At 38.8% G+C, this 17,839-nt stretch overlaps 1 pseudogene; it reads left to right on the top strand.

The window, feature by feature from the left end:
- The first annotated feature begins 921 nt into the window (after nt 1–921).
- On the top strand, nt 922–1,509 carry LOC110285331 (large ribosomal subunit protein eL19 pseudogene; annotated as a pseudogene).
- Nucleotides 1,510–17,839: the final 16,330 nt, after the last annotated feature.

The raw sequence follows: 17,839 nt of genomic DNA on the forward strand, positions 1-17,839 counted from the left end.
CATTTCTTTAAAAGGGAAGTTTAGTATGGAATTTAAAAACATTACTTTTCATCCAGGAAAATGTGTCTCATACTCTTGATCCATTCGAATAGAATTGGACAGCTAGAGAATATAAATCCGTGGCAATTCACAGAGTAGGCACTCTAAGTTTCCATGTCATCGAGATGCAGGACATAGGTTTGGAGGGAGTATGTTGAAGACACAGAGGACACTTCAGTCAAATAAGATTCCTAAGATCATAAAGAGGATGGCTTCTTAACTTAGGATGTATGGTATTTCTGCCCTTCTATGTATATCATAATATATCATACATATATACATACATACATACATGCATACATATATCAAGTGTAAATTTAAACTCATCGATGAAGCTATTAACTTGCATGGCTTATATTAAGTAACAAGTTGTTTTAGGGTTTCTTGTTTCCCAGCTTGGTGCAGAGCTAAGTGGAGTGCATGACTGTTAGTGTGTGAAAGTAATATTGGTTAAACTGGATCTTCCTGTCCCTTCCTCCAGGCCACTGAGATTATAGGCATGTAGAGTAGAGCCTGCTTTTAACTATTGTCTTAAGTTGACTGTTGAGGTCCCTAGCTCAGGTTCTCCTGCATGCAAATCTTAGGAGGGCAGAGTGACTTGACGACAGTTTGGAAACGTATAAATTTCCAGCTTGTCAATTCATAATTTTAGTGCTTATGTCACTTTGCACGAAATCACTTAGACGTCAACAATGGAAGAGGAAGTATTAAAGCAGAGCTGATTTCTCAAAGTTTCCCTCTTCCCCTCTGAAGAAGGAAAAATGCTATTGACTGCTATAAGGGCCGGTGGAACACATCAGGCAGAAAGTAGACCCATCACTACTGTTTCTTTTTCTCACTCTTAGAAAGTGAGTCTTGTCTTTCGCAACTGCGTCTGCAGCCATGAGTATGCTCGGACCACAGAAGGGGCTTGCTTCTAGAGTCCTCTGCTGTGGTAAAAAATTCTGGTTGGGCCCCCTTGAGATCAATGAAATCGCCAGTGCCAACACCAGTCAGCAGATCAGGAAGTTGATCAAACGTGGACTGATCATCTGAAAGCCTGTGACTATCCATTCCTGAGCTCAATGCCGGAAAAACACCTTGAAAGGACAGAAGGGCAGGCATATGGGCATAGGGAAGGGGAAGGGTACTGCCAATGCTCAGATGCCGAGAAGGTGACCTGGATGAGAAAGATGAGGATTCTGTGCTGGCTTCTCAGGAGATACCGGGAATCTAAGAAGATTGCCCACCGTATGTATCATAGCCTGTACCTGAAAGTCAAATGGAATGTATTCAAAAGCAAGTGGATTCTCATGGAGCACAGCCACAAGCTGAAGGCAGACAAGGCCGTGCAAGAAGCTCCTGGCTGACCAGGCTGAGGCTCGCAGGTCTAAGACCAAGGAAGCAAGAAAGCCCCGGGAGGAGCGCCTCCAGGCAAAGAAGGAAGAGATCATCAAGACTCAGTACAAGGAGGAAGAGACCAAGATATAAAGCTTCCCTCATGTGGGAAAGGGGAAAGGGGAAAGGGGAAAGGGGAAAGGGGAAAGGGGAAAGGGGAAAGGGGAAAGGGGAAAAGGAGAAAGTCTCACCCTCTGCCATTTTCCTCACCTCTTCTGGCTCGAGAGAAAGAGAAACCCCATGCTTTTTAAACCGGGCATGGTGGCGCTCGCCTTTAATCCCAGCACTTGGGAAGCAGAGGCAGGCAGATTTCTGAGTTGGAGGCCAGCCTGGTCTACAGAGTGAGTTCCAGGACAGCCAGCCAGGACTATACAGAGAAACCCCGTCTCGAAAAAAACAAAACAAAACAAAACAAAACAAAGCAACACTCCCCCCAAAAAAACAAAAAAGAAACAAACAAAACAAAAAAAACAGAAATACCACCACCTTCTTCTTCTTCTTCTTCTTCTTCTTCTTCTTCTTCTTCTTCTTCTTCTTCTTCTTCTTCTTCTTTCTCTTTTTTTTTTTTTTTTTTTTTTTTGGTTTTTTGAGACAGGGTTTCTCTGTATAGCCCTGGCTGTCCTGGAGTTCACTTTGTAGAGCAGGCTGTCCTCGAACTCAGAAATCCGCCTGCCTCTGCCTCCCAAGTGCTGGGATTAAAGGCATTGTGCTTTGATTTCAGTGAGGAGGGTACATAAAATATCCTTTACCTGGACTGAACACAGGGCTGTTTCCTTTTCTTGCAAATTTGCACATGCAGTCAGGTGGGCAGGTGTGTAGGCAGACCCGGCTAACATCTCTAGGCAGCTTTCCTCTGCTAGATCGTTGCCTTTGTTCTAAAGCAAGTGTGCGTGAGTCAGACATCCCTTTAAATCATCCTACAGTACAGAATTTTTATGTTTCAAAAATCCCAATCAAAAACAGTGTCAGTACTCCTGTCTCTATTTCAGTTCCTCATTTTAACCAGGCAGTCTTAAAAAGAAAACAATTTCCTACATGGCTTAACATTCATGAAACATATTATGTGCAAAACACTTTCCTTTGGTGCTTGAAACCAAGCCCATAATATATAATATTAATATTATTTTTTATTCAATTAAATTCCTTCCGTGGATTTCCATATGTGTGCATGTGTATTCATAAAGATATATTGTGCATTTCTTCATTTAAAATTTAGTTGCTTCCTAGTAGGTTCATCATTATTTGAAAAGGACTCCTATGGAAGACTTCATTTTTAAATTCGAAGCTCAGTCTTTGGTAGCACATCTTGTTGTTTACAATTGATAATGGGAAACTGACCAGGGGTGGCAGCTTAGGCCATATCTCAGCATCACAAAGAATATCAGCAGCAAGCATGGCGCGTGGGACTGGAAAGTCAAAACTCAAAATGTTATGGACAGTGTCATCATCACAGTACTTAACGTGAAGTATTGCTAGCCAAACCAACTCCATCCGCAGTTCTCATTACTCATACTCATGTTAGTTACTCATACTCATTACTCATTACTCATGTTAGTTAGCTCGCCAGAAACTAACAAGTTTTATAGAATGAAGCTATCTCCAATTAAAATGTTGTTTATGGAACTTACAAGGCTGTGAGTTACTTTATTTAATTTCAGATGCTGACAACAAATCCTTGACTTTTAAAAGGCTGTGAATGGTCAACCAGCAAACAAAGTATGATGAAATTTTTACTGTAAAGACCTAGAAGGACATGAATGCATAGATTTAAAGGCAGCAAATCCATTAGAAAAATCAATACACAGTTTTAAGAGCATTTCAGTGAGTGTTCCATCAAATACTGAAACATTTTCTAAAAGTATTCTATCAATATGTGGAAAATAGTGTTTTGAGATTTATGTACAGATTATGTTTTTCTTAAATTAGTAGTCTGTTCTTGGAAATTATGCTTTAAGAAGCTAATTTTTAGGTGTAATGTCTATTGTATTTCCCATATGTTAATTTTCAAATTTTTAGATGTGACTGGTAAATTGCTTACGGAAAGAGAGTTAGAGCTTACTGTGCATGTGTGACAACCCGTGTCTGGATCCTCAGAACCCAAGTTAAAAACAGAGTGATGAAGTCTACTTAAAATCTAGCTGGGCGGAAGTGGGCTCAGAAGGATGCCTGAAGCTCGCTGCTCAGCTCCTCTTGCCAAAATAGTGAGCTTTGGGTTCAGTGAAAATCTCACACTTCAAAACTAAGGTGGACATTGTGTGAGATGTTACACTAGCTAAGGGCACTGGCCAATAAGCCTGACAGTGTGAATTGGACTCCCAAGAGCCACACAGTAAAAGAAGAGAACTGATTCCTGAAGTTAGTCTTCTGACCTCAGTACATACATTATAGCAATGCCCCACCCATACGTACACAGGACTCAATGAGGAGAGGTAATGAAAAGACAAACAATTATAGAAAAGTCATCTGACATGGAGCCCTAAGCTCCACACATGCACACTCACTTGAACACCACACACATGGACATGCAACATGCATACACACTGTGCCTTGAAGAAGACATAGGTAAAAATGAACGGAATTGCCAGGCAATGGTGGCACACGCCTTTAATCCCAGCACTTGGGAGGCAGAGGCAGGCAGATTTCTGAGTTCAAGGCCAACCTGGTCTACAGAGTGAGTTCCAGGACAGCCAGGGCTACACAGAAAAACCCTGTCTCAAAAAATCAAAAAAAAAAAAATAATAAATAAAAAATAATGAATGGAATTTACTACTGGCTGAGGGAAAAAAAGACATATTTTTGTTCTAATTAATGTTATTTATTTATCTGAATCTTAACTAATTTACATAGTTATAAGAGCATTTCAATGAGTTTCTCTGAAATATTAAAATATTTCATCAGTATCTCGAAAATACCTTGAGATAAGATTTACGCACAGGTATTTTTTCAAATTAGTAGTTTGTGTTTTGAAGTTATGCTTTAAAGAGATAATTTTTAGGTGGAACATCTATTGTATTTCCCATGTTATTATTTATGTATAGTTTTATTCTTATGAACATCAGTCCTGAGGACTGTTTCCATGTTCTAGAAGCTAGGAGAATGAACTGCATTCTGTAATGAGGACGACTAAAAGAACTTGAAGGGATATGGTATAACTTGTCCCCTTTGGGTTGAATAGTATTTGTTTGGAGAGTAACATATCTATTTTCATATTTGTCACACACACACACACACACACACACTTTCTTTTGACCCATTCTTGGCTTTCTGTCATTGTAAAGTATTCCCAGCTGTCCTGAATATCTCTGGTCCATGCTAGAAGCAGGTTATTTCTCATCAAGATACACTACCTCACATTAGATGATGAAGTTTGAAATCAAGGATGAAGCACTAATATTTTCTTCATGTGATAGAAAGAGGAGTAATAACAGGAAACTGATAGGAACAATCCTAATAGATTCCAGAGCTCTTAGGTAAGAACAGTGCACAACTCGCCACCTGCTTCAATTTGAGCGTGGTGGTGATCAACAAGGAACAAGAGAACAGAGTTCCCTTTCCTACCTAAGGTCCAGAACTGACTTTCTTGAGTACCAAGAACAGATCTTGTGTTCTCGGATGCTGCTTTGATTTTCTTTAAATGTCAATATTTCCTCTTAAGCTATAGAAGATGACAACATCAGAACATTCACAGCATATTACAAACATCATCATGCCTGTAAGTTGAACTCTAATGAAGTCACCATTTGATTTGCAAATAAAATGTAATGAAAGCGATAGAAGTTTAGAAACTGTTGTATAGCTGTTAAAAAGAAACCCACAATATCTCAGTAAAATAAAACACACACATGCATGCAAACACACACGCACATACATATGCACACACATACACACATGCATACACAAACATACATGCACACACATACACACGTATGCACATGCATATGTAGGGAGCACCTTTTTCTCCTTTCTTTATTTTCCATCACCTTTTAGAACTGTCTCCATGGGGCAGAATTCCAACACAACAGCATCTGATAAATAGCATGAGTCTTTGTGGTTAAATCATACTGAACTGTCCCTAATTTGAGAATTTTAGGAAGGACACCAAATGCTCACTTTCATTTTAATGGGGAGTCTGGCCTCTTTGTTTTGTGTGATGTTTGAGACTCATCCACACTGCTTCATTTGTTAGCAGTCCATTACTTTTATTGGTCATTATTGGCTCAGTGTGTGGACATGCATAATTAGGCACTGCCAGTTGATAGTGTATACCTATATGTACCTAAAGGTATTTTTGTATGGACATTCTTCATTTCTGTGGGGAAAATTCTCAGGACTGGGATGGCTCAGCAATGTAATGTTCCTCTAAATATGTAGAAAACTGAGAACTCTCCCAAAACTCCTTCTCTATTTTTACTGTAGAGCTTTCTTGTTCTTTCATAATAAAGTGTGTATTCCCATGTGTGCAGCTTTCCATAGAGTATGACTCTATCTTCATTTTCTTCTTATTTTATGATTGCATCTTCACTTTATTCCTGGTAAAAACAACTTTCTACTTTCTCTCGAACCTTTCTCTTTGAAATCTCATGGACTACTCAAAAGTTTCCATGGCCCATTTAAGAGAATGTTGTTTAATTAGCTGGGATTGGAAGATTTACCTTTTATCTTTGTGCTATTGATTCATAGTTAATTCAATTATGGTTAGAGAACATGTTTTTGTATGCTGACAACTTCTTTTATATTGCTTAGGCTTCTTTTATGAATCAGAAACTAGCTCTTGATGAATACTGTATGTGCACCTAAGAATAATGAGCACCTCGCTGTCTGGTGTGAAGAATTCTATAAATACAAAGTTGAGCTTATTGTTTGATGGCATGCTTAGTTCTTTCATGTCTTTGCTGATTTCTTGTCTGTTCGTTCTAACTGGCTGATCAGAAAACCCACTACTTTTGTAATCACGGGATTTTATTTCTATTCTCCATTCCCTTCCATTTTTCTTAATGTTCTGACATTTCCCTTTTCATGTTCATATGTAATTATGATCATTATGGCGTCTGGTGAGTTCACAATTCTTTATTCTGTTGGTGACAATGTAAGTTATTCTTATAAATTTCTGGCTAAAATAATAACAACAAAACCTAGATTTTGTTCCTTTGTGCGTTCATTGAGTTTATTTAGTGATATGTGATGAGAAATAGGAATAAACGCTGGTCATCTTCAAGCTTGTTAGATACATGTCTTTTATTACTGTCCTTACTGGGTGTACAAATGTATACACCTCAGGTCTGGCAGCTTGTAAATCACATCACCAGAGGCTGTCCTCTCCATTCAATTCTTTGAGATACTCATAAAATGCTGACATTGTTTCTTATTCATAGGTAATTATGTTCAGTATTATTTATGATGGATTCTAGTATATGAGTGTGTGTGTGTGTGTGTGTGTGTGTAAGTGAGTGTGACTGAGTGTGTGTGAAAGCCAGAGATCAACCCTCAGATGCTGTTTGTACAAACCCATCCCTTTTATTGAGACGGAGGTGCTCATTTAGGATCTATAGGGGCTCATTCATTAGACTGGGCTGGCCAGCCTGTGGTTTTGCACCTATCTCTCTAATACCAGAATAAGGCTTGTGTGTCACCACAAGCAAACATTTGTTTCTTTTACGTGGGTTTTGAGAATTTGAGCTCATGTTCTCATGCTTGTGTGGCAAGCATTTTATAGGCTCAGCTATGTCTTTGGTCCCTCACTCACTCTATTAGCTTCTGTGGAGCTCAGGTTTTCTTGTCAAATGCATACAGCCTGTAGTCAGCTATGAAGAAGAAACCTCAACTAAGGAACTGATTTGATCAGATGGTCCTAAGAGCATGTCTGAGGAACATTTGTTTTGTTAATGAAATTCAGAGGTGCAGCCTATTCTGGGTAGCCCTGTTCATTGAATGAATATTGGGCCTGTGCTCCATACAGAAGCTAGCTGAATATGAGCCTGAAAACAAATCTGAGAGCAAGCTAATATGCAGAATTTCTCAATGGTTTTGCTTCAATTTCTGCTTGAGTTCTTGCCTAGGATTCCTTCAACAATGGCTTATGACCTGAAAGTATAAATGAAAACAATCTTCCCCTGTCCTATTTTGCTTTATGTCATGGCGGTTATCACTGCAAGAGAACGCAATCTAGAACCTAGTGGGATGTCTGTTCAACTTTCCCCTGGAGTATACTGTGTATCATGAAGCATAACAACCCAAGATTCCTTTCACTCATTATTATTTTGAGTAAACGTGTTTTCCTATTCATTGAATTTTAGCCTACAATGTCATCATAATCATATCTTCTGTGAGTTTCTTGTAGCTAGGGCATGCTAGGTTCTATTTCAACAATGCATTGTTTCAATTTCTCCGTTTTAGTGATGTGCTTAGATCATTAGGGTCCATTCGATGTGAAGCAGTCTGATGGGTTTGGATGCCAGAGTTCTTTCTTCTCCAGAACTTCCTGTATTCTTTGCATTTCACTGGGTGCCCGACTTCTATGCTTTCTCTAGAAGGTTGGAGCTTTAACTAAGAAGCCCTGCATTGCCTCCCACAGCTATGAGCATGCTGACCACAAATGTGAACGCTGAGGGCAACACATTTTCTGATTAGAGAGGGAGAACCCTTTCTCTCCAGGTTTATAAACTCTTTGTATTCCCCCTACTTCTTCATTCTGTATGATTTTAAAACGGACAGCAACAAACTGTTTTAGCGACCTTCCCAGTTAACAGTAAATGCCTGAGATCCCCTGGACAATGAGCCTCTCTTGAGTCACTACTGTATCTGGTTGACTGTTAACAGGTCTATGAAGGATGCAGGATCAGGTTGATTGTTAAACATGTCTATGCAGGAAGCAGGATGGCCCAGCACATGCTGCAGCACCTTCTCTGGGCAAGAGGTCCTGACTTCTACAAGGGAACTCCTGTGAGCCCAAGAATTAGCCGGTTAAGACGCTTTCCTCCATGATCTGTTTGGGTTCCTAGCTTAGCAATGGACTATAACAGGTGAACAAAAACAAACCATTTCTCCTTTTTAAGTTCCTTGTGGTCAGGGTATTTTCTCACAGCTACAGAACAATCATGGCAGTCATCATGGTGGTTGTTTAGATGATATTATTTACAAATCATTTTATGCATTGATTTTTTTAAGTTTAAGACATTTTATTGTTATTAGAACATTAACTGTGCCAGCTCTTAATGTATTTTATCATTTAGTGACAACTATCTTTTTTGGTTAGGACTCAAGGCAGATTTCATTTTATGTCTGCTTCTCTAACATCTATTCCCTACTGTAATTATTGAGTACTCAGAACCGGGTGTAACATGTGCAAAAGGAAATAAATTGCTAGTTTCCTCCTGTGTTTAGTAACTCGTGTCATCTTTGTGAAAGTGTGCTGTCTGAGAAGACAATGTTTTCCCACAACTCTGAGGTCCTTCAGTGCCATTTTGGGTGTCTTCCCTCCCCCTACTACCAATATGCACATCAGAGCTGTTATTTTGTGTGAATATTTTTCTTTCCTTAATGTCCTTCTTGACCAATTTCATTGTCAGAAACCCATTTCACAAAACTCCATTTCACAGGGTGAGGTCAGGTAGAGAAAGGAAAAGCCTCCATGGTAGCTACATGTTACAGTAACGTATCTGGAAAAGAATAAATAGATTCACTTAATTTAAAATTTATCAAGAACATTTTATTTGCTGATGTGCATTATAAATCTCTGAGAGATGTACAATGTGAACATTTCAACTCATTATTTATAAAAATCCATTACAAATTAATAGATTTATGTATGTAATAATTAATTTTAGAAGACCTGAATTTGAAAGAGACCAAGGAAAAATATTTGAGAGGCTTTGAAGACAATAAAAGGAACGGAAAAAGAGATGTAATTATATTATCATCCCCCAAAATAAAAGAAAGAATTTAAAAATGGAAAAGCTGTCATCGAAACATTTCTGTGGGCAAACCTTTCATATACTGGTTGATTACATTTTGTTCTGTTATGCTGTGGACAAATAACTTTCTATTTGATGTTGTAAGTATTGCATCTTCAGAACATCTCCCCTTAGACTCACTGATAAGGCAATGTAGCCTGAGACAATGACTCCCACTGGACTCTCCCTCTTCTCTCCAAATGGAGCAGTGAGCTGATACAATGCCTGTGGAGAATTTGTCATCTTTTGTTACTGTTGGATAGTTGACTGTGCAAACGTGTTCTGGTTATCTGAGTCGAAAGCATCCTGGCAGGTGGCAGGTGCCTCCTAGCTTTTGATGTAAGAAGGGAAAAGACAAACTAGATGTCTGTCTGACCTTTAAAAGAGTTTGACAGTGTTTATCTGTTCTTTTTTTTTTTAAATATTTATGCCATGTTTATTGAAGTATATTTTACACACAATAAAATTCACCCATTTAAAGTATAGGAGTCAATGAATTTTGACAGATTTACATACCCATATAAGCACTACCATGCTCAAGATTCAAAATATTTTTATTACCCTAAAAAGTTCCCGCATAAACTTGAAGCCAATTACCCTCACCCTCAGTGTCTGGCATCCAGTCATCCCTATGATTTCCTAGTCCCTAAACTGTCACATAAAGAGCATTGTAGTGTGAAGGGTTTGGGTTTCTGATGCTACTATTTAATTCAAACTATTTATCAGATTTATCCTTTTGTTGGACATAGTAATACTTTCATATTTTGAATTGGTAGTGTTTCTTTAAAATATTATTTATTTCTGATATTGATTTCTATACACCAAAGTTAATATACTTGTAACTTTTTGATTTTCACTTAAAATGTTTGTAATTACAATAGTATTATATTATTTTCCCCTTCTCTTTACTCCATTTAACCGCTTGTGTGTCCTTTCCCTCCAACTTCTCCCATGAGTCTCCTTACTCTATAGTCATTTATACATACACACACACATACCTATAACTACACACATATGAAAACATAACATAGAAATATAACCAGATGAGTCTGTTTAGTGTTGCTTGTGTGTACATAGTTTCAGGGCTAACCACTTGGTATAGGGAAATCATGTATAGGAACCATATACACATAAACACACATAGTAACACATAAGATGGAAATACAATCTGTTGAGTCTGCTTACTGATGCTTGTGTGCATATAGTTTCTGGGCTAACCACTTGGTGTTGGATAATCAATTAAGGGGGTAACACTAAGACTAATTCTCCCTCTTTCACTGGTCCTTGATTGCCTGTAGTTCTTTATCTGAGGATGGGGCCCATGAGATATTTTCCCTTTCCGTATAAAGAAAGTCACATCCTAGCTCTGGTCTCATTAAGGCACCAATATTGTTGTGACTTTAAGGGTGGTTTCCTAGGTATTTGTAGGAGATACCATTGCACAGCAGGCTTCTAGTTCCTCTGGTTCTAACAATTTTTCCTCCTCGTCCTCATCCTCGTCCTCCTCCTCTTCCTCCATGTTTCCTAAAGCTTAGGCTCAATGCAAATTTCTAACAATCATAGACTTAAAGAAAATGGGTTTTTCCCCTATTTTTTTTTTCTTCTTCTTCTTCTTCTTCTTCTTCTTCTTCTTCTTCTTCTTCTTCTTCTTCTTCTTCTTCTTCTTCTTCTTCTTCATTTAAATTAGATATTTTCTTTAGTTACATTTCAAATGTTATCTCCTTTCCTGGTTTCCACTCTGAAAACCCCCATCCCTTCCCCCCTCCTCCTGATGAACAACCCACCCACTCCCACTTCCTGGCCCTGGCAGTCCCCTATAATGAGGCATATAACCTTCACAGGACCAAGGGCTTCTCCTCCTATTGATGATCAACAAGGCCATCCTCTGCTACATATACAGCTAGAGCCATGAGTCCCACCATGTGTTTTCTTTGGTTGGTGGTTTAGTCCCAGTCAGCTCTGGAGATACTGGTTGGTTAATATTGTTGTTCCTCCTATGGAGCTGCAAACCCCTTCAGCTCCATGGGTCCTTTCTCTAGCTCCTTCATTGGGGACACTATGCCCTGTCCAATGGATGGCTGTGAGCATCATCCACTTCTGTATTTGTCAGGCACTGGCAGAGCCTCTCAGGAGACAGCTATATCAGGCTTCTATCAGCAAGCTCTTGTTTGGCATCCACAATAGTGTCTGGGTTTGGTGGTTGTTTATGGGATGGATCCCCAGGTGGGGCAGTCTCTGGATGGTCATTCCTTCAGTCGATGCTTCACACTTTGTCTCTGCAACTCCTTCCATGGGTGTTTTGTTCCCCCTTCTGAGAAGGACCAAAGTAGTCACACTTTGGTCTTCCTTCTTCTTGAGTTTCATATGTTTTGTTAATTATATCTTGGGTATTACAAGTAAAGAAAGTGTTTTTTAAGAAGGCATTGGCTAGGATTCTATGTAGTTTCATGGTCAAGAAACATAGCTAATTTAGATCAAGGCTGTATTGTAAAAGAAGACAGAGTTTTGCCAGTCTTCTTTCTTTTGTTGAGTTCCAGTGTTGTCTACTTCCAAATTGACTTAGGGAGTGATAGAGAGTCAAGCAATGTGTTTTATATTTAATCTTATCTGAAATGGTTCATCTGAAATCACTTATGAGCTGCAAAAACTCACAATGGCATCATTAAATTTGAGGAATTCATTTATCTCTTGAGAAAAAAAAAATTATAGGGCAGAGGGACACACCTTTAAAAATTTCAAAATTAATATTATTACTTTTCTTCCAAATTGTCAAGGCATCTATCTGCTTTTGCGTTTGAGCCTCATTTCCACAGTTTGCAGCGGTATTGCTGTTATTGTTCAACTGTAGATAACAATTAGAATTAAGTATTAGTAAATGAAAGAGGTGTTTCTGAATATTTCCCATGCATCATCTCACTTAATCATAACCGTTATAGTTCTGAGGTTAACAGGATTGCTACCAACATAATTAAATAGTAGCAATAGGATAACTGACATGACAGGGAAATTAAGTATTATGTTCAAGGTCACCAAGGTAAGAGAAGTTCATAATGGAATTAGAAACCACATAGTAATTTTTACTCACAACCTTAGTGCTCCCTTATGCTGCAGTACAATACACCATGTAATTTTAAAATATAAGCTCTAACCTAAAATATACCCCAGATTCTAGACTGCGACTGGTGTGAGTTGTCTGCCTTAGACAAATTATTGAATCTAGTTAAGCTTCAATGTGCAAAGCTGTAAATTAAAATGAGAAAGGCACACAACTCTTAAAACTATTTGCAAAGATTAAAGATGTTTTTTCACGGGCAAAGAGGACAGGATAAATGATCAGTAATTGTTACCTGTTACCATGACACCCACCACTATTATTCTGAGTATGTTATTTCTACAAATAAACTTGTTGAGGTGCCTTAAGCAGTTCTGCCAAAGTCTTATCTGAAATAAAAAGAATACTTAGCACTCTAAAAGTTTAGTGTGGTTCAAGCCAAAGACGAGAGTTCCTGCAAGAAAACGTTATTTTAAATCATTTCTGACTTACTGGTTTTTTTCAATGCCATCAACATAATCCATATGTGTTAATAAAAGAAGAGCTAGTGTGTAAACGCATATACCCTGATCAGTAAATGAACAGCATTCTGACCTTCGTACACTGCCATTGACCACACACACAACTCCAGGACTGCCCCAATTACAGTCATAATCTGTACTACCAAATTGAGAAATTTACTTATGCAGGAGATGGTATAATTATTTTTAGAAGAGAATAGATGGATCAATCTCAGTAACAAAAAAGGGTAGATTTACCCCCTATGAAAGACTCAAGAAACAATACATCTTTAAGGATATGGGGAGCTGAAAACAACTTGACTGAACATATAAAGACTAAGTCTCTAACGTTTTGAAAGTCCTGAGTCAATATGTATTATTTAACCTTCACAGAAGTATCTCGATGACCCAAGGCCTAAAACCCCTAGAAATGGAAAACTCTACCCTCCCATGATGGGTAAGGTTTGAGGGATGGCAAAGCCTTCCTCTTAATATTGGCAGTGTGTGCATGTATGAGTATTTAGGGAACAAATGATTGAACTGTGTGTGCAAAACTCAGCCACTGCACCTTCCTCCTTCAGATGTTGACAGTGTGAGGCTGCTTGCTTACCGTTAACAAACAACCGAGTGGGTAGCTTTCGAATCACGCACCCTTGTACATGTTGTTCACTTAGACAAAGGCATGTCAAGGAAGGTCTCTTTACTTTTGCCATTCATAGCATCTTGCTATTGATGTTACTCAGTGCTACATAGAAGACGTACCAGATCTTTATTAGTGTCAATACGTGCTTACAAACAAGGCCTATGAATGATCAAGTCAGGTGTTTCCCTGGATGACTTTATTCATGCAGTACTGGTTCATGATAAGAAACCTTCACATACTATCAAAACAAGGCTTCTGTGTTAACACTGCTTACTATGAAGCCACCATTCAGAAGGGGTTCGGTATCCCATTGTCATGATGATATGCGTAAGAACATGAATCGTCCAGTCAGATTTAAATGTATGATTTTTATTGTTGTTTTGCTGAGTTTACAACATCCCTTGCCTGGACTTGGAGGGAAGAGGGATTTTGTACTAATATGTTCAACTCTGAAATGTCTTTCAAGCAATAGAAATCTATGTGTCCATATGTGTCCACCTTCCTTATTTGCCATCTCAAGTTTGCTCCATTTGGTCATTTCAGTGAACAAGTACGATGGCACTGTCTCCACATTTGCTACAGATAACTGATGACTGGCATTTTGCTCTTTTTAGATGGACAGTTTGAATAGGCAAGGACAGTTCCCTTGCTAGCATTTTATAAAAACTGGTTAGTCCTAACAGCTTACTGTTTCTGCTTCCCAACCCAGACATTTATAGTTCTAGGTAGGACTGGAGATGTAGGTCTCTAAGCTCTAAGAACTAGGGACTTGCAGATCCACATATTCAGGTCAGAGCAAGTTCTAGTCTTTCAATGAAGAGGCTTTGAGTCTAGAGCCTTGTGCATCAAGTCTTCAAGAAACTTATAGCTAAAATCATTTTGGACTTTCTTGTCAGCCACCTATCACCTAGCAGCTAGTATCAGAGCTCCTCTGCTTTGAGCACTGAGATTCGCAGCTCTGAATGCTTTTCAGTTCTCTGGAATTCTGCCAGCAAGAAACAGAGCCTTACAGGTTTTGCCATCCCAGCTGTTTACAGCTGTTTACAGTGTCTTGGTGCCACAACAATCCCTAGCTTTCTTTTACTAGTCACTTTCTGGGGTTCTTAAAAACCTTCCTGCGAATGCTGTTGGCATGGCTGCTTCTGCTCCTGCTGCAGGAAATTTAATTGCAGGGGCTTGTTTGCTCTGCACACAGTAACCTAGAACACTCGACCAGTGATAAAGACAAGGAGGCAAACAAATGATCACTCAGGAGAGACTTTTATCAGGGCTTAATGTTTCATCACCAGGGACATGCTACACAGGAGGGAAGCCATCAGACTGATGGAGAAAGACCAAGAAATGGGATTCTTATATAGACTTTAATGAACACGTCTTCTTGTGACAGCCATCACAAACCTTGAATGTGTGCCAATCATGAGCATTTTGCTGAGTTAAAAAGGCTCAAATAAGGACAGTCCCAATATAGGAAAGTCATCCCAGGAACACTGAGGTTTGTCCTCAGTGACATGGCGTCTCCTATGCAGGTGCCAGTTGCCAAGAGCAGTCAATGCTAGAGCATGATCTCCAGAAACACAAGTGTGGACTTCATCAGTAGCTAAGCCTATAGTGTTTCTTAGAAGGGAAGATCCTAGATCAGTGTTCAACAAGGCTGCTGTGATGGTGGTCTGGCCAGCTCTCTAGCAGTTGTCTGATTGAAAGCTCTGCATTTAAGTCAACCAGGCACAAACGAGAGGTCTGACAGCTGTCTATCAAGTGGCTAAGCAGCTCAATCATGACAGCTTCAATCATTTCAATGGGAGAAAGAACAAGAGTGCTTACTACAAAGATTTCCTTTTGGGATCAACATTCTCAACCAGACTTCAGAATGCTTAGCCAAAAACTCTTAGCGATGGCTAGGTCTCTCTTACACTATGTTATTTATGATCATATTGTTCATTTTATTATTAGTTTTCCTTGATACTCTGTGGTTCAAGATGTCCTATATATTCCTCTCTGGCCTTAAACCCAAGGGGAGCTTCTGTCTCAGCTTCCCAAATGCTGGAATTACAGATATGAGTCAGATGCCCAGCTTCTTATTCATCTTCTCTTATTCTTTGGAAATATAATTCAACGCAACCATATTTATTTGCTGTGTATTTGTCTTCCTGCCTCTCCTTGCAAGCCTCCCTTGGATGATGAGAGATTAAGCTTCTTTGTTTGTTAGCATACCTTCCCTCTTCCTTCAGTTTTCTCTTGCAGATATTCCTTCTCTGGCTTATCTGTGGATATTGGAATGCTGAGTCCTCCTATTTAGAAAAGTCTATTTTTAAATTAATTAATCAGTAAATTAATTAATTAACATACCAAACACTCCCCTCCCAGGCCCTCCTTCAGAGTCCCTCCTCCACCCCTTCCTTTCTCCTCTGAGAGGGTGGGCCTCCTCCTGGGTATCTCCTTTAGCCTGGCACATCAAGTCTCAGTCTAATTAGGCACATTTTCTCCATCTGAGGCAGACAAGGCAGACAAGGCAGCCATGAAAACTGAGCTGCCTGTCTGCTACATATATGTGTCGGGCCTCATTCCAGTCCCTGTATGTCCTTTACTTGGTGGCTCAGACTCTGAGAGTTCCCAGAAGTCGAGGTTTGTTGACTGTTTTGTTCTTCTTGAGGGGTTCCCATGTTCTTCAGGGCCTTCAATCTTTCCCCCATCTTGACCTCCATCTAAGGTTTGACTATGGGTATCTGCATCTGTTTCAGTCCGCTGCTAGGTTAAGCCTCCCAGAGGACAGTTATGCTAGGCTCCTGTCTGTAAGCATAATAGAATAAATTTTGGGCATTTCATATAATACCTGTTTCAGCTATGAATTTAGCAAAATGGAGATGAACACACTAAGTTAGATTCATATCAAATATTTCAAATCTTATGTTTTCTAACTTTGCATAGTACCACATCTTTGTTTTACCCCTAGTCACAATTAGAACAGTAAACAGCCATAGTTTATTGTTTTCTACTTTTTATTATTTTATTATAAATATGCACTCCCTCCTCAGCCCCAGGGAGTTTTGCCATTCAAAAATGTATTCAATTTGGCCATGTTTCCTGAGCCCCACTGTCACTGATATGTGACATCATCAACTTCCTTCTGGTTTATACCAGTGGCCTACTAGCTGATCATCAATTTTCTTAATTCTCCCAGGTCAGAATTCTATATAGTTATTGAGATGTATTTTGAAAAAGAAAATCTTGCTGTGCGATGCCCCTGTGTCTACCATTCACCTGGTTTCTGTTACTCACCTAAACAATACAGGATGGTCAGGTCCTTATCTAAGATCTGACATCACCTTATACAGTGGCTTCCTTCCGGTCTGTAAGATATATCCTACATTGACAGCAGAGGCGTCTTACTCTTTCTTTACTGCCTAGTCTTATAGAAAATATAATTTTCTAAAATGTCAAACATTTTCTTATTTTACCTGTACTTTCTAACCTTCTTTGCAATTATATATTAAGCCCATAGATTTTTAAAAAAAAATCTCTACAATGTGTCTTCTTCTTATTGAATGTATGCCTTTTTAGCCTAGTTCCCTTTTAATTTGTAATATGGAATCCTCAGAAACAAAAACCTCCCTTTTGTATTATTCAATACTTTAGTAACTGTCCAAGGACATGTGACATAATATTTTCTTTAGTTTGTATTTCTATAGCAAAATATCTGAAATTTGTATTACATATTAAAAAGACAGACTAAGTTTATGGATATCAATGCTAGTGCTAAAGTTGCTTGTAAAACCCTCTGTATATCATACTAATCCAGTTCTGTGATAACTAAAAGTCTAAGGAAAAGAACCGATTCATTAATAAGGGAGGTCCCCAGCACCATTTCTTCATTACCTTCCAGTGCAATTACCTGCTAACTTGTCTACCATTGAACATCACACTAAGAACCAAGCTTCCAACAAGTCAAACTTCTGCAGAACAATGGCATTCAAGACCTATCCTTTATCAATATCTATTTAAAGAATGAAGGAGGAAGGGGCTGGAAAGATACCTCTGCAGTTAAGAGCACTGACTTCTCTTCTGAAGGTCCTGAGTTCAAATCTCAGAAACCACATGGTGGCTCACAACCATCCGCAATGAGATCTGACACCCTCTTCTGGTGTGCCTGAAGACAGCTACCATGTACTTACATATAATAATAAATAAATCTTAAAAAAAAAAAAAGAATGAAGGAGGGAAAGAATTTGATTTTAGCCTTCATTCTTTCTGAGTCTTGGCTAGGTATCTTGAAAAAAGAAGT

Source organism: Mus caroli, unplaced genomic scaffold (assembly GCF_978045245.1).
Source record: "Mus caroli unplaced genomic scaffold, Mus_caroli_1 scaffold_20, whole genome shotgun sequence".
Taxonomy (NCBI): Eukaryota; Metazoa; Chordata; class Mammalia; order Rodentia; family Muridae; genus Mus; species Mus caroli.